This window comes from Myripristis murdjan, chromosome 3, assembly GCF_902150065.1.
Source record: "Myripristis murdjan chromosome 3, fMyrMur1.1, whole genome shotgun sequence".
Taxonomy (NCBI): Eukaryota; Metazoa; Chordata; class Actinopteri; order Holocentriformes; family Holocentridae; genus Myripristis; species Myripristis murdjan.
In genome coordinates this window covers 38,865,863-38,890,489 of record NC_043982.1, presented here as the reverse complement: position 1 = coordinate 38,890,489, position 24,627 = coordinate 38,865,863, and positions in this window count along the sequence as shown.

Here is a 24,627-nt window from a genome sequence, read left to right as displayed (position 1 = left end):
ATTTGGAGAGACAGTGCCGAGCTGAAAAACTGGTAGGGATGCACAGCGACGCCCATTTGTTTTGGTTTCACTTTCAGTTCCCTGGTGTCCAAAATGGTGGAACTAAAATAGTTCTGCCACTGCTTTCCGGTTTTCCAAAAGATTATTTATTATTTTGCGTAGTCCTAGCTAATCTGTCTTGCTCTGTGTGCATCTGAGACTGTATCTGAAGCACCTGAGGTTGACTAATCCGGTTTATAGTGTATTGAACAGAATTTATTGACACTGTCAACCAGGACAGGTTGATTGATACCCTGGAAATTTCTCAATAGTGCGAATACATGGGGGGAGTCTCCGGCCATGACAAATATGCCCTTTTTTAGAGTGTTACTGTGCTCCACCTTACACATACCTTCAACTTTAAAGCTGCACTACACAACTTTGCAAATTAGTGGCAAGATTTTTGCATTTTTCCGAACTCGGACATCAGTATACTGCACATAAGCCAGCTGGTCTGTGATGCTTTATACTGAGGAAAACCAAGGAGATGAAAGAAGAAAAAAAAAAAATCATACAATGTCAAGCCCAGATTTGGATGCAGTTTGTATTCCACTTGATTCATCACTTTCTGCGGGCAGAGGAGACTGACCGTGCGCCAACAGCAGGACTTCATCTGCCTGCACCTCCGCTCTGCTCTGTAAAAACACGCAGCGACAAGAGACATCCCTCATTTACCTCTGCGCCTCGCGTCTGTTCTAAAAACAGCCCGGCAATACAATGCACATGTCGCCGCCCTGTGAGGAAGACGTCGTTGGCAGGAGGCAGCTCGAGAGGCAGGAGCAGACAGTGTACAACAGTGTATTAGGGAGGCAGACACTCTAATGTTAGCCCTCTTATTCTCATTCCCCTGCTTTCGAGAGAGGGAGAGAGAGAGAGAGAGAGAGAGAGAGAGAGAGAGAGAGAGAGAGAGAGAGAGGAAATTTCTCCATTGCGGAGGCAGTCAGGCAGAGGACAGGAGAAAGGGAGAGGGAGAATAAATCAGCCCCAGTCTGGTCTCTGGTGACCACCCGCGGCTAGGGAATACTGCAAAGACAGAGGAAGTGAGAGAGAAAAGAGGGGAGGGGAGGGGAGGAGGCAGCGTTGGCGAGGTCTCGGACTACACAGGAATAATGTCCTCTTACTGTACGTCCGGCTATGTGCCATCTAAATCTCCCTTCACTCATTTTATGCAACACATCCCCACCTCTTCAACGAGCCCGTCCACAGTCACACACACTCACACACACATACACACACACTGTAACCTCCGCCACCTCCGCCTCTGACAAATTAGAATTGCCCCGACTTCATTGCCCCAGCAAAACAGTGTCTGATTTGGCAAATGGTCAAAGTGGCCATTATGTGGCAACAGAGAGGCCATATGGAGTCGAGCCTGAGGAGGAGAGCAGGAGGGAAGGGGAAGGACAAATGGAGAGAGAAGGAGAGGGACAGATCGGCCCATTCCATGGTAGTAACGGCGCTAACTAACAGCGGAAAAGGGCTTATTATCGTAAGAGCCAATCATGAGAGGCGGCGTATTGGAGATATGTTTTACGATGTGTTTAGAAACTATACGGTGCTCATGGTCAGCGCGCAGGCGATTGCTTCTGACGCCGCAAATGAAATTCTGCTCAAATGAAAGCATACCTTAAAAAAAAACAAAAAAAACAAAAAAACACTATAGATAATTGTACATTTGTGTTTATGAGTTTGCATGTGGAGAATAGAGTGTATTATTACTGGTGTGCTTTCTGACATGTACAACCACCCACAGTGTTAATTAAACTGACGCACTGCCGCATTAGTTAAAATAAAATAAAATAAAATAAAATATTACGAGAAGGTACACAAGCCCTGCAGAAATCAAAAATTAAAACTTTCATGAAATAAACATGCATCTAATTAAAAGATATTAATGAATTCTTTAGTCTGATATTTAAATTATTGCCTAAGGTGTTAATTACAGTTAACTGAGCCTGTCCCTCCTTCCCTCCTTCCTTCCTTCATTCATTCATTCACTCATTCAGCCAGTGAGTCAGTCAAATGTTCAATTCTTAATTTGATTTATCGATCGATTTGCTTTTTCATGTTTGATGTTGATTTACTGATTGTTTGTTTCCATACTTTTCACTTTCTTCAAGCACATTGCAGACAATGGACGATTTCTTTGAAGCAGTGGACCTGGCGTCATACTGCAAACTTTGTTTATCTGAATTGTTTGGGTAACAAAATAATTTTTCTAACATCTGATCCTGAAATTTTATTTTATTTTTGTATTTTTTTTTCAGAGGATTATAAGGGTGATAGTATGAAATTTTAGTATGGAAGTATATTATGTAATTTTAATTGGATGGAAATAAAACTGAAGGACTATCAAATTTGTAGATATTGTACAGCATCCCAGTATGAGGTACATGAAGGTCTCTCTCTCTCTCTCTCTCTCTCTCTCTCTCTCTCTTCTTTTCTCTCTCTCCCTCTCTCTGCTAGGTAGATGTAGCATTACCCAGGCCTCCCCTTTCCCTGAGCTGTGTTTCATCTTAAGTGAGTTTATTCAAGGCTAGTCAGTGTTTTTCCCCTGAAAGAGGAGAGGGACAGAAAGGCAAACTGAGAGAGAGAGAGACAGAGAGAGAGAGAGAGAGAGAGAGAGAGAGAGAGAGAGAGAGAGAGAGAGAGAGAGAGAGAGAATACTAGCCCATAGGACACATTTAGTAATCCTTTCAATGATGTCCAGGGCCCAGTGATGGTTACCAGACCTGCAAATACCCCTACACACACACACACACAGAGAGACACACACACACAATCCATTTTTATTGTATTTGGGTCTGCAGCGTTGTATTTCCTGCCCTCTCTTAGCGCCACACACACACTGCACTCGAAAACAAAAATCCATATTATCGACCGGCCAGTGTCACCACAATTATTCTTTTGAAACAGCCATTGAAAACAAATTACATCTGCACTGCGTTTTCATCCGATTGCTCTGGGTGAGCAATGCTCAACGGCTGGGTCGGCCTGCCTTCGCCGACCCACAGACCCCTCCCTATAGGTTTGCTGTCTATAGCACAGTGTCGCTAACGACTGTGTGTGTGTGTGTGTGTGTGTGTGCGTGTGTGTGCATATAGGAGTATGGTGAACGGTGGAGGGGAAAAAGGATCTAAGAGAAGTACTTAATGGTAACAAAGGCTCAAATGGGAGACTTCCAAACAGCAACACAAACGGTGCAATCAGAAAGCAGGTGATGGTGCACAGAGAAAAATGTGCCTATGTGTTTGTGTGTGAGTGTGTGTGTGTGTGTGTGCGCAGTGTGTACTGCAGCTTTGATTAGCCAAATAATCTCATCTTTCACAGAGAATAGTCTGGAGCAAATTTCTCTCCAAGTAAGACTCAGGAAACCACAGGGGGAATCTGTCAAAATGGAAATTTTCATACGCTGCAAAAATATTTCTGCACATGACATTTAGGCAAATATTCAGTTTTAAAATCAAACAAGTGGGAAAAAACTGAATCATTTTGAAGAGTCTGAAGAGTGATTTAGTCTTTTTTCAGTCATTTTCAGTCTTAAAATCTTGTTTTTTTTAAATAAATGGAAAAAATCTGCCAGTGGGATGAGATAATCCCACTTGTTTCCAAAACAGTTTAATTTATTTCAGTAATTTGCCTGGAAACAAATAAAAATACATTGAAATAAGGCAGAATAAAGAAGATCAATCCATGAAGATCAACAAAATGACAAGTGATTCAAGAAAATTCTGGAAACAAGTTGATTAACATTAGAAACACCACTGGGAGATTTTTTTTTTTTTTTTGTCTTTGCAAAATGTTCCATATTATAGAACACAATACAAAAATAATAATCGACAAAAATTATGTTTTTCTCTCCGCATTTTTTTTTTTTTTTTTTTTTTTTTTTTTTTTGGAATAGCAGAAACCTGATATCTTTTGCCAAAACTGCCAGTGTTTGGAGTAAAGAAATGTTTTTGTGCCTCATTATATAATCACACACTGACAGTATTATATCCATTGATTATTCGTTGAAGGCCGTACGGTAGGATTGTCACGGCGCCATCACGCGAGTCTTACATCTAACTGTGTTACTACCTCTAACAGCATTAGCCCAGAGCTCTGCAGCACGCCGCCTCCTTCAAACACCCGGCGTCGGAGCAGCCGCGCCATGTGACACCGGCAGAAAACAACAACTAATATCCAGCTGCCGCGCTTGGTAATTAATCCTGGCTCAGCTTCTCTCGGCCGAGGAGCAGAGCGGAGGCTAGAAGGCAGGATCCCTTTGTTAAGCTTTGACCACACAAGTCACCTCACCGGCCCTCCCGAAGCGGGGAAACGCCAACTTTGGAGTATTAAGAAAACCAATAGCCTTGTTGACATGAACACGGAGGCCTAACCCCCGCAGCCTCCTCATATGAAGCATTGATTTTTCTGTCCGGCCGCGGCACCAAACCCATTCATTCTCTATGGCCGAGCCCAGAACTAACATGGACGAGGATGTGTTTGTGCGCACACACACACACACACACACACACCCACACACATACACAGGGGCCTGGCTAAATTCTCCTTTCATCCTCTCAGTCTTACCTTGAGGCGGAGGGGGGAGAAAGTTGAGGATTAAAGTCGGCCCTCCTCCTCCTCCTGCTTACCCCACCAATACCACACACACACACGCACACACACACACATACACACATATGTGATCCGGTTATGTCTAGGTGGCAGGGTTGACCCGGTGGTCTTTCGGGTTGCAGGTCACCAATTCTCACCACAGGACTTTTCTGTCGACAAGAAAACACAGCAGTGCTGCCCACCGCTGGCAAAACACTTCCTGTTATAGCAAAGTTGCATTTAAAACACACACACACACACATACACACACACACACACACTGTGGCTCAGGTTTCACATTTACCCATCGGTCACCGCTATGGCTCGGTCGGGACTTGTTTTCTCTCATTCTTTTGTTGTCTCTCCCTTTCCCTTGTCCTCTTTCGATCTTTATTGTCTTTTCCCCCCGTAGTGAGGATTAAGTGTGTCTCTCTGCCTCTTTCCTTGCTCCCTTTCTCTCTGCAGCGAAAAAAGGCCAAGAACGGAGCGAGAATGTTTTATTATCCATCTTTTTTTTTTTTTCCAGGCTTGATTAACCAGCCGCACAAAGGGACCCAAATAACACAAAACACAGACGATAATTTGGACCGACAACCGTAATTGATCTGATCTGCATGCGTGATGCAATACGGGAAATACATGAAATCAAAGAAAAGAGAGGAGCGCAGTGGAGAGGGAGGGAGGGGGGGGCGGTGGAAAGAACTATCATTTGCTCGATTAGCATTGCCACATTAGTAAAAGCACAGTATTGCAGCTGCACAATTGGCTTGGCTCCCTTCAGGACACACTGCGAGACATTCGGAGACATTAGCATAGGGTGAGCTAACGAAGAAAAAGGCGAGGGGAGAGGAAATTAAAAGAGCAGCAGATTTTCAAAGCGTCGGTTGTACCCAGTGTCATTAAACATTTATGGAAGTCTCCCCTCAGTGTGACGAGTGGTGAGTTGCGGGGAAGATGTGCTGCACAGCGAGCAGAGGAAAAAGTCAAGCTGCCTTATTTTGTTTGCCTTTTTTCTGCCTTTTAATGTACTTATGCCTCACGTGGACTTACAGCCTACGTATATTTCCTCCATTCGCTCAACAGACATACACTTATTGCAAATAGTTTTAATGTCTAACCTCAGTATAGAGTGATGGACGGATGATAGTTTATTTTTTTCTTGCAAACCACAGGAATTGGAAATGTGAAATGGTGAAATACCTACCAAGAGACATAAAATTAAAGCTATTTTGAGAGAATACATATTCAAAATTCAGCATTTCCTCAAAACAGAGTTTAATCTAATAATATATAGGTTATTTCATATATTATTTATTTTACTTTATATTAAGAAATGTATACACCATTGCTAAAATATTGCCCAGATAATAGATTTTTTTCTGTTACTGGAACTCAATATTTTTTAAATTCCCACACTGCCAGGATTTTCATTTTTATTTATTTATTTTTTTTAATTTACCCCAGTGTCCCATATTGCTTCTTAAAGAGGTGGAACATCCAGTCAAAAATAGGGATTTTCTTAATTATTATTATTGTTCTTGAGGTCAGTCTTCATCGTCCACCAAGATTTGCGAGTTTCTAAAAGTCAGCGGGCTCTCTGTTCGTGGTGAAGTGTTGATATCCCGGTGATATCTTCTCTGGCATGTGGCAAACTTATTTTTGCACGTTTTAACATCGGTGTTATCTTGGTGATGAGTCCACAGCACCCAAACATGATACTGCACAAATTTGTCACCAGTATGTCCCTTTTTCATGTGAATTTGTGTTTCCAGAGATGGTTTCAACTGGGCCACCATGTTTTCTGTGCGTACTGATACTGTTTTCATATATTTGAAGAGAATCACTCACACAATATCAGTGCAGTTACAGCAAAATTCCTAGAATGATAAACACTGATTCCATGATTTTATTAGTTGCCTGCCATTTATTGTCTATATAATGAACCGTTTGCATTCAGCTCGTCGTCGCTGTATGAAAATGTGCACACAGCGCCACAATCGCCAAATGTGAGAAAAGCAATCGTCTTGTCACATGATTGACATTGACAACTCGTTAACATGTCGGCGTAACAAACTGACCGCTGCCCTCGATAACGCTGACTGAGGTAACACGTTATTTCAGTTTCCAAAGAGAAATGTGAAAACAGGAATTTACTTGTTGCCTTCCTCGTCACTGTCAGATTTCACCAAAAAATAACCCTAACGCTGGTTATTGCTCCCAGCCAGCGAGCCACAGCTTTCACTCCGACGTTGTTTAGCAAGTTTCTCATCTCCATCTTACTTTGACTGGCTTGTTACTGAAGACCCTGTTTGCTTGTAAGCACACGTCTGCTGTCACTTTAATGTAATAAAACTGGCTAGGACAGTGATCTGTGTAATTTGCACTGATGCATTTTGCAAGTCAGTCTCAGGATGCATTACTATGGAAACAGGACGCTGATTGCTGTCACCTAAATATATGGATGATGATGGGGAATAGATGAGGGAATAGATCTCTCTAACCAGATCCTCCACCCATGCATGTACATTTTGGTTGCTGGGCTGTATAAGCTGGCTCCGTGGTCCTCAAACATTTTTCTATAATGCACCCTGTTTGAAATATTTTTTTCAGGCCAAGTACCCCCTGACCACTGCAAAAAAATGTTGCAAAAAGCCTGTACAAAGTGGTCCAACCCAGTGTCTGAAACAACAGCCTGATACTGACGATATTATGTTGTTTTTTGCTTCTTTTTCACTTATTTCTCCTTGTTTTCAGCTGTATCGCTGCTATGTTGCACCCACAAATCCATTTTCTGGATTTTTTTTCTTTTTCTTTTTTTTTTTTTTTTCATAGTGAACAAAAGTCCTTGCTCGATGCCCAGCCTGGAGGGAAAACTGAATATAAAATGTGGTTTATCAAACTTAAATGTCCATTTTTTGTTGAAGTTATTCTAATTATTTTAGCAACTATGCATGACTTCTTTTTTAGTCAACTTTTTTTTTTTTTTTTCACATAACCCCTGCAGTACTCCAACACACCCCTAGCGGTACGCGTAACCCCATTTGAGAACTACTGAGCCCGTTTGTACCAGGTTTGTAATGTTAAACAGCCACCACAGCTAACTCTACCAACATTAGATAACAGTAAAAACCAACACAGCACACTCACCTTGGACTTCACCTCCTCTCTATGTCCTCTGCTGTTCGGTAGTTAAAGTTCGCCCGCTCGATTCTTTAGCACTGATATGAGATACTGTCGCCATCTGCTGGTGAAGCTTGTCATTGCACCTCACATTTGTGAGAATTGTTTCTGCAGATCGTACAAGTTGAACAAAAGTCTGAAAATACAGAGGGGGAAGTCACAAATGTCACATGGTCCACAAATGTGTAAGGAGAGTTGATGTCATTTTACATGCATTTTTTTTTTTTTTTTTTGGCACTACAGAAGTATTTTCTGCTGCTGTACTTTTTAAAGCTAATGCTGTGTGCCTTGGGAGTTCACAACTTTTTTACGTTTATGTTGATTAGAAAGCATCAGATCAAAGTCAAATCAGAATCGGGCGTTTTGAGCTGCAGTGTGAATGGGCCCTGACACATCCTGCATATTTCTAATCTCTGTGTTTGGTTATCTTCTTTTCCCTCTTGTTTTTTTTTTTACTGTCTGTCTTCTCCTCTCTCTCTCTCTCTCTCTCTCTCTCTCTCTCTCTCTCTCTCCCTCTCTCTCTTTCTTCTTGTCTTTCATGTCTCCTCTCTGTTGTCATTAGAGAGTGACAGGTCGACATTCAGTGACCCATCAGTTCATCCATCTCTCTGTGTTTTCCTTTTACGCCCGGCCAAAATCCTGCAGCATCAAATCAGCCCTGGACTCACATCAAACTTCGGCTGGCCCGCATGCTCTCATGCATATGGCATCCCACACACACACACACAAACACACGCACATACACACACATATATATTTCAGCAATATCACACGAGAAGGAGTGCTGCTAAACTGAATATCATCATGGCTGTGATTCGGTTATACAAAGACAATCAGAGACGTGATGATATTCAGTTTGACAGCACGACCCTGAGTGTGATATTGTTTTTATACAACAGTTCTACAAACATTTTCTCTTAAATAAGCTCAAATAATGCTAATAAGACACAATAATAAGACCCCACCAACACAAGTAGTTCCATCAGAAGTCAAGCAGCTGATCTGAACGCTGGCATGTGCACAGGCAACAAAAACTTGATAATAAAATAGTGAAAATCTAAGCCTGTCAGCTAAAAACTGCTTTGCTTTCATGTGATCAGCAGCTCAGATACAGGAAGGCTGGTGCCATTTGCTTAATAAGCTAATTAGTTTAAAAAGCTAACGAAGACAAGACTAACTTAAAAAACGATGCAGATAAGTTTAAGTTTTTCACTTGTTATGTTTCACAGTTGTTTTGTATTTTTTAGCTGTGGCTCATTGAGGCGCACAAGCACAGTAACGTTACTGATCGGACATGACGTAGGCTACAGATCGGGTAGTGACAAACATAAACAATTACATAAACAGACCACGAGTTAACTTGCCTGGAGTTTTCTCCTGCAGTATCTGCTTATGCTACTTTCTGAAAACTGCCTGTAAAACAGCTACCAGAGCCAGAACCAGAGGCAAAACCACGGCCTGGGAGGCAGCGCTGCCGCTCAACAGTGGGAGGCACTGGTGGTCATCAGCAGGGGGCGCTGCTGGTTAAAAGTGGGGGGGCACTTGTGGTCATCAGCAGGGGGCGCTTCTGGGTAACAGGGTGGGGGCAAAAGCCGCTGTCCCACATGTTGTCTTCTGATCACAATTCATGATTTAACTCCGATTATGATTAGAAACATGTCCTTCTTTGCACCAACGTGGTGTAAAGTTTGTTAACGTTACAATGGAGATCCCAGGTGTTTGTGCAATTAACATTTATCACTGAACACTGAAGCAGACTAAAACACCTGGGTGCAGTTATACTGTATATCAGCATTCATAAATGTGTGTGTGTGTGTGTGTGTGTGTGTGTGTGTGTGTGTGTGTGTGTATACAACAGTTAAGGTACTCAATAAATCAATAAAGGTAAACCTAACCTAATCACTCTGATTGTGTAAAAGCAGGAATTTTGAACACACACACACACACACACACACACAGGCACTTATGCTGTATATACTGTACATGGTGAACACACACACACACACACACACACACACACACATATGCCATAACATGCACACATGCACACACACAGGCACTTATGCTGTATATACTGTACATGGTGAACACATACATACACACACACACACACACACACACACACACACACACACACACATAGACATAGATACCCAGACACACACACAGGCTCATGTACCTACAAACAATCCATTTTACATGCATATGCATACATGCACAACTTGAGTGCATACATGAAGATGCATGCAGTGCATACACACACGCACGCACACACACACACACACACACACACACACACACACACACACACACACACACACACACACACACATCCTTGAATAGTCCTGGTCCCAGTCTGGGCTCACTGGTATGTGCAGGACCACATAAAGGAGCTCTTTACATGTTAAATTCACATGTGAGAAACCCCTCCCATCAGCAAACTCCAGCACACACAGTTTTGATGTGGATAGAAATAGTTTTCTGGTGTTCTTCCACAGGAAATAGTTCCCAACAAAAACACCTCACCTCCTGAGGGCTGTGCCTGTGGATTTTGCCAGGTATTGATGCCGATGCTTTGGACCGAGCTGCTGGTGTTGAGTTTTCCATGTCACATGCCCACTTTGGATGGTTTAAGTTACACAAAGTACCCACCCAGCACCACCGTGGCGCGGTGCCAGGAGACAGGAAACATGGCTTCACACCTCGTCCAGTCACACACAAACAGTCTGGACTGATCTGGATAGATGCACCAGAGAAACACGGAGAAACAGATTTTTTTTCTATATTGGGTGAACTGTTCCTTGCAATCTACTCACTTACTCCGGGCCTGTTTTCAAGATTTATTTGAGTTCAGTTCCCAAATCTATAATTACAGTACAAGGTCAGTAAATGATCTCTATCGTGCTTTCTTCAGAACAACCTCCTCCAAATTTTCCAGTAGATCCTAATGATCTCCTTGTTGGAGCCGATTACCAGATCACATCAAGAGACTCCACCAGTCTGAACTCATATAACAATACTCAGATAACTATACTTTTCTTTTTAGACCAGTTGGACCAATGCAACGCCACTGTCTTAGTATAAATCGACTGAGTTTGTAATAACGTCACATCTCCTGGACACCTATAACACCTTAGTAATTATGTTGTTTTTTGATTTTTGTTTTTTTTTCTCACATTTAGGAGGTCCACCTGATTTAAACCCTTTTATGTATTTATTTATGTATTCATAAATTAAAATAAATAAAAATGAAATAAAATAAGTAAAATAAAATGACATCATTGAATTTATTCAGGTTTAAGTTGTATTATTTTTTTGATTTAAAAAAAATAAATAAATTCACAGAATAAAATGTTGTCAGCTCATGCCTTCAGGTCTGAAATGATAGTATGGTTCTGCCAGGATTTTTTTTTTTTTTTTTTTTTTTTGTTAATAATGAAATATTAATAAACATATTCCTGCATCCTTAAATATAATCCGATCCCTGTCTTCACACAGGTGACTTCCACAACAGAGAGGACATAAATGTGATATTATGTGATAATGAACTGAAACTCTTAGCACATTACAAATTTATCCATCAGCGCTCTCTGTCACCTCCATCACGATGTAGGGACTTGATTTTTGTCCTCGCTCTTTTCTGTCCTTGCTCTCTTTCTTTGTTTGCTTTCTTTCCTTTGTGGTTGGAGGGAAAAGGACAAAGTAAAGGCAAAAAGCATGGATCATGTCATGCTGTAAAGAAAAACGCTTCTTAATTACCTTTTTTTTCTGCATCTGAGTGCCTAAGAACTTTTTTTTTTTTCTCCATGGCCCTTAATTACAAGACCCGGTTCAACAGAAGCTGCAGTTTTGCAGGGATTTTTAATTTTCCCTGTTAAGCATGGATGGACTTCACAGTGGCCGGTATGATCCATCGTGTAGAGGAGGCACTCCTGCTGTGAAAGCGGAACAAAATCGAAGCACAGTGTTTTGTTTTTTGTTGTTGTCAGATGACATTCAACTGGATAGTAAACTATTTTAGATCATGCATTTAGCTGATCTTACTCGTTGATTTTGTTGTCTGTGACTCCTTACTTCCCTCAGTCTTGCACACTTTATTTATTAGTATCATTATTATTACTATTATTTTTAACTCATGGCAAGGCCGGGGACCCGCAGCACTTCTACGGAGTTTGTGCTGGTTTAGATTTCGGCTTACGAGCGCCATGAACGCGGGACAGATGTAGATCACAGAATCGCTTTGGGAGACGCGCAACAACTCATGGAAACAGACGCAATTCATTTATTTTATTTTTCCCTCTTCTTTTTCCCTCTTTTCAACATGCTGCGCTGGCCAGTGTGTGTTGCAGATAGGGGAGGAAAGGGAAGATGGTGTGTGTGTGTGTGTGTGTGTGTGTGTGTGTGTATGTGTGTGTGTGCGCCCTGGGATATTTATCCCTGGAAGAATTTCACTGGAGATAGGGCCTGATCTCTCTTTAACTCTGACAGAGAAACAGAGAGAGAGAGTGGTGAGGGGGGAAAATGTAAATTGTAATCACAGTATGCTTGAGGGAAATTCATGCAGCACCAGAGAAATAAAAAAAAAAAAAAAAAAAACTCTAACCAAAGACTTTTCTTTGTGAAACCCTGAAAGGAGGCTAGCATTACACTTTAAGTAATCAGGTGGCGTACCACAGAGGCAGACCGCGGGAACAACGCGTTAACGCAGCTTAATCTCCTGCGCCGAAGGGACACGCAGCGCACCGTCTGACTCCACTCTGTGCAGCCACAGTTACATTAACAGGAGCAGGGATTTGGATTTAGACTCATCCCAGGAACATGAGCTGCTCATCATCAGGCCGGCGGTACAGGGCACCACCTCCGCCAGCTAACCGGGCCCGAAGATCAATTGTGCCCGCCAGCACTGGACTAGTGGACAAATTGTGATCTGAACTCTGCTGTGTGCTGTTTGCTGTTGGGAAACTGTTGATATGGTGTTGCTGTCGTGTGATGTTTGTCATGTATCTGACTGTTGCATTGTGGCACATCGTGAATTTCCGTAAAGGACGATCAACTTCTCAATCAGTGAAACACACCGTGATCTGCAGCAAAGCAACAAACAGTAAGACATCAGTGCAAAAAAAGTGAATACTGTAAAAATAACAACATATCAACACATTTTCATTTAGGTTTAGGGAACAAAATGGGAACTCTCACTGGAAGCGGGAAACTCTCCTGCGTGATGCTTACACGTCCGCCATCTATCCCGACCACGACCTTTAGTGGACTTTCTCGCTCTTTATACTACTTCACCATTCCCCACCTCTCATACTGATGTAAACAGGTGCCTTTGGCTTCTAATGGGAGCCTTTAGCGTCGGTATCAGACACAGAGGGGCATGACCGAGGGTTCTGATGCCCTGAGAGTGAGAATGTACTGTATGTGTAATCAATGTTGTGTTTTTCTGTCAGTGGCACCAAAACAGGCCTGAATCACAACTGTGAGCCAGGATTTCTGGAGGAAACTGTGCATATAAAATCATTGCTAGGAAATTTTTGTATGCTTTGTATGTTTTGTATTTTACATATATATATATATATATATATATATATATATATATATATATATACAGTACAGGCCAAAAGTTTGGACACACCTTCTCATTCAATGCGTTTTCTTTATTTTCATGACTATTTACATTGTAGATTCTAACTGAAGGAATCAAAACTATGAATGAACACATGTGGAGTTATGTACTTAACAAAAAAAGGTGAAATAACTGAAAACATGTTTTATATTCTAGTTTCTTCAAAATAGCCACCCTTTGCTCTGATTACTGCTTTGCACACTCTTGGCATTCTCTCCATGAGCTTCAAGAGGTAGTCACCTGAAATGGTTTTCACTTCACAGGTGTGCCTTATCAGGGTTAATTAGTGGAATTTCTTGCTTTATCAATGTAGTATCTAGTAGATTTGTTATCACAAACCGGGTTTCCATCCACCTATTTTTATTCGCATTTTCAGAAATTGCGAAAAAAAAAAAAAAAAAAAAAAAAACTTGGATGGAAACGCCAGAAATTCCAAAAAACGGCCGAAAATTCGCAAAAAAGTTTTTACGCTTGGAGGGGGTGGATTTCTCAGCGTATCGATAAAAGAAAATGCGCCCTTTTGCTGTGGAAACAGGTTTTGCGAATAAACAATGACTGTACCGGATACCACGTCACACTTCTACGCTACAGTCTTATTATTAGTTATTATTATTATTATTATTATTATTATTAGTCACTTATTCCTTATTTAGGATGGTTCGGTACAAAGTTAGCGCTGCCAAAATAGTAAGCAGACTTCTCCCAAGAGCCGACAGGTTCAGCAGGAATCTGTCCCTGATCAGCTGATGAGTGTCAGCTGAGTGTTTGTTGTTGTTCAGTGGACACACAGACGCTATCTTATGGCATCATCTCACGGCGCACTCTCCTCTCAATAATCACAAAACAAAACTAATGGAAACAGGCATAAATTTGCATTTTCTTTTGTGCATTTTGACAAAATTCGCTCAAAAAGTTCGATATATTTGGATGGAAACCTGACTACAGATTCATTCACTACTGTTGTGCACGCTCGCTTCCCCTCGCCAGAAAAATGTCATCTAACCCACCAGCTACAGTAACTTAGTGTACCTTAGATTTAGCTGCAGAATGGCAGAGAAGGGAGCTAGCTCAGGGCTTGGAGAAGGTCCTGAATCTCAGGTGGGTGCTTGTTTCAGTTGTTTCAAGTCACCTTCCCTAGCTTTCAAGGAAGGTCAGAGTTCAAGGGGTTAATTTTGTAATTTACTAACTAAAGACCTTGGGACATGAACAGTGAATGTTGATGATGCAGTCCCTTGTGTGTGTAAACTGCAATATGAACAAAGTGGGACAGAGGCGTGACTTGGCCTGGGCATTCAGGGCTACAATGGCTTTTCTAAAAACTTTGTCCAAGAACTTTTTTTTTTTTTTTTTTTTGCCTTCCCAGGCTGCGGCTGCATCTGGTCTGCTCTCAGCACCTGCGCCCGCCGCTGTCACCCTCCCCGTGAGCGATGTGCTAAGTTGACAGGTAAAAGCAGGCCATGCCGCAGACAGTAAAACAATGATATATGAAACTTTTTCCTCAAAAACAGAAAAGCAGCACTCTCTGGCCGGCCTCAGCAGCTGGACGGTCCCGCTGAGCCAGACAAACCAGGTTTGTGACAGGGACAGGTTAGCAGGTGGTGCCGCTGATAGCTTAGCTCAGGAATAATGTTAGTATCAGACAACCAGAGTCCTGCAGAGGAGAGGAGAGGAGAGGAGAGGAGAGCAGACTATAGGAGGGTTTTTTTTTTTTTTTTTTTTTTTTGTGATTGTTCCAGTGTGGCATTAGTGGTTCTCAGGGTCGCAGTAAATGGGGGAAAAGTTAGGACGATTCCAAGGGCCCTTGCCTGACAGGGGCCCCCAAAAATAGGTAAAAACTAATATAAAATGGTTCGGTCCTGCAGCTGCGCTACCGCACTTGTCAGTGACGGTGTGCTAAATTAATTGCAATGAAGAGATAACAGTGGGTGACCAAAATGTTGCCAAGGAAAATAAAATCGGGATTTCAGAAAAGGAAAGAGAGAAAAGAGAGAGAGGAGAGAGAAAGGAAGGGGTGTCAAGCCCTAACTGACTTTTTTTTTCACCAAGAAAGGTGGGTAGCCTGTCTGTGAGTGCTATTAACCTATTTGCTAAATGTCTGTTGTGAAATAAGCTAGCTAGCTACAAACTGGTGTTAGCGTATTTCATCAACATTTAATCAGTGCAGGGAAACGTTTTGCAAGATGTTCATATTAAATCCTTGTCCCTGTCCCTTTGAGCAGACATAGCAGGAACAGATGAGTCAGCAGCACCCCGTCTCCCCATACCAGCACCCCTCCCTGGCCCAGTGAAGAAGGTGAGCAGCACTGTGTTAATGACATGCCAGCAGGGCTGTAAACTAGCGGTCGCTACTCGCCAAATGCGCCTAAAATATCCACTTGGCGTGTTAATTTTGAAATATTTGCACCAAGTCATGCAATAAATTATGCAGAAGGTGGCTTTAAATGCACACGTTAGCGCTTGGCCGGTGATGTTTGTGTGTCGCACTTCAGTAGCTCCCCGAAGCCCGTCGGCCAGCAGGAACCAGTGTTGCCAACTCCTCAGCAAGGAAAGTAGCTATTGGCTGTCCTAAAAGTCGCCAAATGACGTCATCACCTAATTTGCATAATCAGCAATTTGCACGTGATTGTAATGGACGCTGTAGGAGAGGAATAACATCGTAGGAGAGAGAAAAAATGAGTAAAAAAACACCCTAAATATGTTTTAGAACTACAAATTTACGGGAAGGGCGGCACCAACGGCGGCTTTGCGCATGCGCGATTCATCTGCTGCCTGGCCGCGGAGTCGTGGGTCTCCTCTCTGCTGCCGCGGCTCGAGGCTGTGACCACCTGTGAGGACTTTGGGGCGGGGGAGGGGCTCGCGGCAGCACCCGCTGCTCGCTGAGAACAGGAACTGCAGAGAAACGATACGTGCTTTCATGTCAGTTTCCAAAATACCAGAAGTCTCCAGTCACACCAGGAAAAGTCGCTAGATTTGTCGCTAGTCGCTTTTGACAAAAAAAAGTCGCCATGGGGAGTTGGAAAGTCGCCAGATTTAGCGAGAAAGTCGCCAAGTTGGCAACACTGGCAGGAACCGTACCAGAGAAACTTTCCAGCTACCGCCAGGGTTGCCAGATCTGTGAGACAAAAGCAGCCAAACAGCAACTCAAAACCAGCCCCAAACCCGCCCAACCGGGTATAAAAACGGCCCAAAAATCAGCCCAATACCAGAACTCAAAATATGCCCATAAAAATCCATATATGTTGCTTTTAAAGTCCAACAGCATTGCTATAATTGCAAAATGCACTATAATATCTATAAAATAACATCATAAACATTAAAGGCAATTTCCCAGGCAAAGGCAATTGAAAATCATTTCAGCTCACCTGTTAAATCCCTCGCCCTGGTCCCTGTCATACAGAACTGTATTGAGCAAGGCCACAGTTATGCCACAGGTCTGCCCAAGCCCAACCCGCGGACAAAATTTGTTACCCGCGGCAACACTTAAAAAGTAGCCCAATTTGGCGGAAAAAACGCGGACTTGGCAACCCTGGCTACCGCAGCGCACTGACATAGATTGTGTAACAAAGTCAAGAGTTGCCACTCCGCTCTATTTTCACTGGCTAACAGCAGCACACTGGCTTAGCTTGTCTATTCAGAGAAGAGGTATCACTTCGGCTTATTTTTCATTCTATGTTATCGCATGCATACTACTGCTCATTCATTGGTAGCTGAATTGTTAGGTCTGTTTGATAAGTAATTTACATTTTTAAAACAAATAATAATTTAACATATTGTTAATTTATTGGAGTCAAGCTTACTGGTAAACATCTTCTCCTTCAAGATAAATTATAATGTTCTACAAGTCATAAACATACACTAAGACTACCAAGTGTTTGAGCAGCATATCTCCTCTGTGCTACTAAATCAGTTTATTTGATTGAAAAGTTGATATATATTTAAGTTTGTTTTTCTTTTTTAACAATCCTTCCTAAATGTTAAGAGAGTTTGCCATTTGGAGAGTTGACAATAAAAATACATTGAGACTGTAAAAGATGGACTTGAGCACATTTTTATGGTGGCTTTTCAAATAGTGAACTGCATACTGTATGCAGACTTGCATGTACAAATCACCTGCAGTAAATATTGTGCCTGCACTATTATTGAACTACAAAAAGCAAGACAGTTGAAAGCCTTTCATTTGAGTTATGTAAAGCTTTTGATGGGACACTTAGGTCTTGGAGATGTGGTGACAATCTCTGCGCCGAGGGGGCCCAATTGATTTTTTTTTTTTCATGGGGCCCAAAATTCCTGGCGGCGCCCCTGGTGGTTCTCTTAGGTATTTGGTGTATAGAATGCATACAAGTTTTTGAAATTTCCTTGAAAATTTGTATCTAACATTTGGGAATGAACTGTTTTCTATTGCAGCTACGATAGAGACTGTGAACAGATTTTCTCTGAAGCTGCCAGACTGACGCCTTTCACCAACACAGAGCTGTTGACCTTTCACGTACTCGGGTAAAGATATCTCCTTTAAATAAGGCATGCCGGCGTGCAACCTCATGTTTGTAGCGCTCATGCTCTCGTCTCCTCAGGTGAGCATCAGTAAACATCCTCTGCATAAGACATCGCAGTCTCCTGAGATCTGCTGACCAGAACCTCGCTCTTTTCCATCTCAGTGACAACACAATGTTTTGGTTACATTGTCTCCAGTGTTTGGATGTCTGTGTGTGTGTGTGTGTGTGTGTGTGTGGGTGTGAGAGAGAGAGAGAGAGACAGAGCAGACAGTGAGCAGCCAACAGACAGGCTTCCAGACAGAGTGTAGGAGGTGACTGATGACCACCATCACATCACTATCAGCTCTTCATAAGACTCAATAAACACACACACACACAGCACATCTGACCTGCAAGGTGTGTGTGTGTGTGTGTGTTTTTTTTTTTTTTTTTTTTTTTTTTTTTTTTCCTTAACCCACTCATTACTCAACAGCAAAAAACTGAAAATCATACCAGGTTAGGTCAGCCGGCTCACACAAGCATTTTCAAGCCTCTTAACATCAAATCAACAGAACAAAATTGCACAAATAATGCTTTAGTTCACATTTGTCTATGGTGAGATATGTGCCAAGAGACCCTGATAATGGGCTCAATCAAATTATAACACTACTGAAAAAAAAAAAAAAAAAAAAATCAAAGAAACAAATCAGTCATTGCTCAGGAGTCGTTTTCATTTCCTCTCTCCTAGCGTGACATTAAAGCCGCTCGCTCCTGAGTGTCAGCAAACCGCTCTTTCAAACAAACAGCTTTCTGAGCGAATTACAATTTTCAGCCGATTGCGCCTTCCCTCTCCTCTCCACCCCTCTCCCGCGCTCTCTCTCTCTCCTCTCTTCTCTTATTTTTTCGTTCTCCCTTTTTCTGACGGGCCACTGAACCCTTCCCTCGGCTGTGTATGCACCAGCAAACATGCTGATACGATCTTAAAGGTCATGTTCTTTTCACGTTGACAGAGGCCTTCCAAAACTTTGACGCGGGGGTCCCTCTAAAGGATAGCGCCGAAACACAGCAGCAGCAGCAGCGCGGCGGCCCAGCTCGGGCCCGGCTGAAAACTGATTAATGCCATGCATCAAAAGCCCTTTTCCTATTCCACGTGCATCTGTGGGCGTACTCATGCTGATCCAGGATCGCCTGTCGGCCCTGGCGCTCCCCGTGTGCCCGTCTTACTCATTGAGATGTAAAAGGCTAAACTGATTATCACTGATGATCAGCACTTCAATTCAGGGGGATTTTTGCCCCTGCCTTTCTGCCCAATCATGTAAAATGAGCTGTTCCTTCTACTGGACGGTGTTTTGAACACTGATGGAAATTGGCAGTCAAGCACAGTGAATGGAAACAACATAAAAATTTGCACATTGACCTACATCTATGCACATTTTATACACCTATGCACACGGTTTTTTGCACACTGCTGTACCTAGATCTCTAGTGTGTTGTACTTAGATCTTAGTCTTTATTTTTTATTTATTTAATCTTGTAATCTGTGGATACTGCTGAAAAACTGCGAATTTCCTTCGGGATGAATAAAGTATCTATCTATCTATCTATCTATCTATCTATCTATCTAAAAGTAGCAGTGCATGATTGTCATGTATTAACACAACTGTGGGGTTAAATTAAAAGTCCTTTTGGTTTTGTTTTCTTGTTGTTTTTTTTTTATGTGTTTCTGTATGTAAGATCCAAATAAATGAAAGTAATCTGTGGTGGTTGTTGCTCAGACACTGACAGACACAGACAAACTGCACTTTATCACCACTGCCAACTTGTTCTGCACTCTTTAAAAAAAAAAAAAAAAAAAAAAAAAAAAAGTGTTTATTTATAGGATAAAAGAGTTGGACATAAGTCCTGTGTTGGTATCAGCGTTGACCTCTAGCGACACGTTTCATGTAAACCACGCTTCACAGTTTCCACTGGAACTGTATCATTGAAATTATAGCAGGGCTAATTAGTGTGACTGACATCGCATAACTCACTCAAAGTTTTTTTTTTTTTTTTCTCTCCTGTTTTTTTTTTTTTTTTTTTTTTTTTTTTTACATGTAAAGATTGAAAGGCATTCTCCTAATTACCCATAAATGTATTTTCCAAGCAGCATTTGTTTTTACGGTAAAACAGGGAAGAAAAAATCATGAAAGACACATACTGCAGATTAAAACCAATATGTATAAATAGATATAATTCTGAAAAAAGACAAATTCAGGGGTGTGTTTTACTCAAACTTGCTCAGTTTGCTTTTTGAGGATTGCTGTGTGGACCGATTTTGATTTGGGATGATATTTTCAAGCATCCTTGTGCTATTTTTTTTTTTTTTTAAACATCAGCGCAACATGATAGTTTGTTACTTTCATGCCGGTTCTGCCTTAGTTCATGCAGGTAACACGAGTGTGTGCGCATGTCTTTGTATACACGGCTATGCGTGTGTGTGTGTTTGTGTGTGTTTGTGTCAATGTTGGACTCCTCTCGCCCGACAGCTCCTCTCCTCCCTGCCTTGTTTTTAAAAGGCAACCATAATGGCCGGTAAGGACAGCCTTAAGAGCTGCTGGCAGCTTGAAGCCTGACGCAACCAAAGGTCATTGATTCCCCTCTTCCTCCTCCCCCCTTTTTTTTTTAACAATTCGTCGGGATTTTGGCATTTTGTGAACACACACAGGACAGCTCGCCGACAAGCCGACCTTGACAGCGAATTGGATAAATAAACCTTCAATTTAGCCGCTCTCCTCCTCTCCTTCCCCGTGCAGCGAGGCTCGCCGGCTCAGGCAGCCAGTCCCACCGGGAGCCTTCACCTATCCATATCGCTCAGCCCGCGCTCGGCTCGGCCCGCCGCTCCCCCCCCCTCCGCCCCCCCCCCCCCCCCCCCCCCCCTTCCCTCTCGGCCTGTCTAGTGGAGCTGCCCTCAGCGCTGTGACAAACACGGCCTTAAAGATAAGCTAACAGCCCCCTTGCGCTCCAGTCAAAGTCAATTCTCACGCCGCGTCGGAAATTTAATGCCAATTCCGTCTCTCAACCCCGTCCATCCCATTTCCACCGTGCACCCTCCACCTTTCCCTCCTCGCCTCCCCGCCCGCCCGCCCGCTTCCATCAAACTTCCAAACACATACGGATATACGTGCAAACACACACACACACACACACACTCCTCGCCGTAGCTATCAGATGGGCTGCCCTATCCCAGGAGAGAGGCAGGGAGTGAGAGCACTACTCCATAACGGGTAATGACATGGCATTTAATGATACTGTCCAAAATGATCCGGGCCTCTGCCGACAGCTCCGGCTGCTCTGCATGGAGGCCGCGCAGCCGTGGAGAGCCTGATAAGCTCGGCTAGGCCTGCCACATGCATGTGTATATAGGTGTGTGTGTGTGTGTGTGTGTGTGCTGATGCGTCCACGGTTCCCTAACACGGCAGAGGCAATACTGTATCTTTCACTCGTCCTGTCACCTGATAGGATGTGACATATGCCTCCGCCACACAGCACCGTCATTCCTGCCTTCTTCGCCTCACTTTTCCACTCCTCTCCGCTCCTCGTTCCTCTTCTCCTCTTTAGTTTTTTTGTTTTTTTCTCCTGCTGACACACATTTCTTCACGCTACAAGGAAAGCATCGATGTGCAGTGTAAGGTTAAATACAAAAAAGGTGTATGTCAGTGATGATCATAAGGCAAACAACAACCATTACGGACTGGAAATAATTGCGTGTTAAACGTTTCCTCGTTAAAGAGGCAGATGAGTGACATGAAGATGAGGAGGAAACCAAAATGGACAAATTCAAAAATGATCCCAGACACCAAAATTTCTAGCTGTTGCTAACTTTAAGCCTGCAACACGTGACACTGCCTCGTGGGAACGTGACATTTCAGCTGATAATGTAAGTGAGAGCTGCTCTGTTGCCTTGTCTGAGATGAACGGATTAAGGGTGATGCATAAAGTGCTTATTAATATTCCTGGAGTATTTGAGGGGTCAAAAAAGTTAAAAAAAAAAAAAAAATCATCAACAAAAAAATGATTTTGGTGTTAATTATCATGATGATTAATGAATGATGCTTCAAAACATTCAGTTCAGCCCTATGAATAACACCCATTAACAGCCATAGCTAACAAAGAGGCTCACAAGCACACTGATTGGCCGATGGTCACTGTCAGTCACCGTCATGAGTGAGATCACACCAGGAGACCGCCAACATCACAGCACGAGCATATCTGAACATCCAGTGGGATTGCAACTACGTTTAAAGTGGTAATCCGCGAGTTATATGTCTATTTTTTCACTTCATCTCAATCTTCATGGGGAAAAGTTAGGACAATTCCAAGGGCCCTTGCCTGACAGGGGCCCAAAAAAATAGATAAAAAAATAAATAAATAAAATTATTAAACCATCATCGAGTAAATATGTATTTATATTTTTTCATGGGGCCAAAAATTCCTGGTGGCGCCCCTGGCAATGGTTTCTCTGCACTGCTCCTCCCAGAGATCACCTGTCAATCAAACACTGTAGGCGGGTTTTATGGACTTTGAGTTTCGCTTTTCTTTGTCTGGCTGTCACTTCTCATGTTAACGACCCAGTTTTTGTCCTTTTGGTCATTCCAAATAAGCCCGAGCCGTAAAACACATCACTTCCTGTGCAGCAGGACAGAGCCTCCAACACCAAAATGTTCAGAGCAGCAAATGGAAAATATGAAATTGATATGTAGGCAGGATTACGACTGAGTTATATCAATCAGTAATAGAGAGAGAGAGAAAGCACTTTTACTGATATAAAGAGGTTGATTTAAATTAAATTGCACGTCTGTGTGATCTTGGCATGACTTTGCGTACCTGTGTGCACATGCCTGATGCTCTCACACACGTGTGTATGTGTGCACGCCGCATGAAGGCGTGCTGCCTGTCTGACTCTGTCTCAGACAGCCATAATGACACCTCAGGGCGTTAAAAGTAAAACACAACCTGCAGCTAAAGCCAGTCTGGCTGTGATAATGAGTGGCTTGCTCCAAGCTCTCTGACAGATGGAGGAGAAATCCACGTAGGCAACTCCATCAGGTAATTAGATTGAACCTACAATGCCAGGTAATAAGTGTTTAGGTAGATCTAATAGCTACCTTTCTATGCTTCAATTTCATTCATGCTGCAGCGGGGTGTGTTAAGTAGAGCTTTGTTGCCGTTGTTGTTTTTTTTTTTTTTTTTTTTTTTTTCTTAGCAGGGAAAGAAGGCGATAGAGCAGACAGTGGAATGGTGGAAGTGTGTGTGTGTGTGTGTGTGTGTGTGTGTGAGACTCAAAGAATCGGCATTATTCCCCATGACATTGATCAGAAGTTCCTATGTAAATACGGGCATTAACAAGATTTGTGTGTTTGGCCGCCTGCATGTGAATGTGTGTGTGTGTGTGTGTGTGTGTGTGTGTGTGTGTGCGTGTGCATGTCAGGTGTGTGTATCTCCCAGCATCTATGAAGCCCTGAGGGCAGCCCGGGGGCTTCCCTCCAGCATCTGTTCTTACACCGACAGGAGCAAGACACACTAAGACTGCACCCTGCAGCCAAGCTCTCACTACACACACACACACACACACACACACACACACACACACACACACACACACACACACACACACAGACACTCACGGACTCCACTAACCTTTTCAAAAATCATGCATGATGCTACAAACAATTACAGAGAGACAGGCTGGCATGGGATGCCAAGATGCTGCAACACTCGTGTCTGCCTTACAAGGCCGCTGCCTCCCGGAGACTGGGAGACAAATTCAGCAGGAAACACGTCGTAAGGGAAGTCAGCGGGAGGGCCGGCAGCTTGTTCACGCTACATAGATGACGAAATGTCATTTAGCTTTGCTCTTTTCTCGTCTTTTGTCTTCTTTTCTCCTCCTTCTTTTTGTCCATCCTTTTTTTTTTTTTTTTTTTTTGTCTCTCCTCTGTTCTTGTCTGTTTTCTCCCTCAGGTACGGCAAGCCAAATGGTCTGAAACATGTCGATCCTGATGAGTTTCTCACATATCAAACATATTTGATAAAAAAACAAAGCAAATTCATTATCTCACTGCCTAATCCCATTGTATGTTCTCCTAAAGTTGCTGTATGTGTGTCATGATAACTGCATTGTATCACAGGTGTGCATTAAGATAAGAGCGACGATATTATTGTTGAGAATTTCTGACCAATCAGTGGCCCTTTCCTCATCTGTTGTTGGGTTACCAAAGTTTTGCCTCTGAATCACCAGTTTGGCAATCTCATGAATCCTGAATCCTTCATGTTGTCACACAGTTCATTTAATTAAGCTGAACACAACAAAGACATATTGTTCACTTACTAATTATAAACAATGTTATGACGTAATGACAGTTGGCAGTTGCACACTGAGAGTAAAACAAAATCACTCACTTTGTTTGGTCATTATCAAATGAGTTTGTTATTTGAAAAACTCATCAAGTATTGAACCATCCAGACTGTCATCCTAAGGATAAACTACAAAAAAAAAAAAAAAAAAAACACTGTATTTCACCTGCAGGTTAACTGGGGTCACAATGTTCCCACCCGACTGAAACACACAACAGAACTCATACACAAGATGGTGATTTATTGGTAATTTATGTGTCATATTACACAGGTTAAAGTTAAATTGAGGTTACTGGGTTGCCTTCCTAAAATGTAGACCAT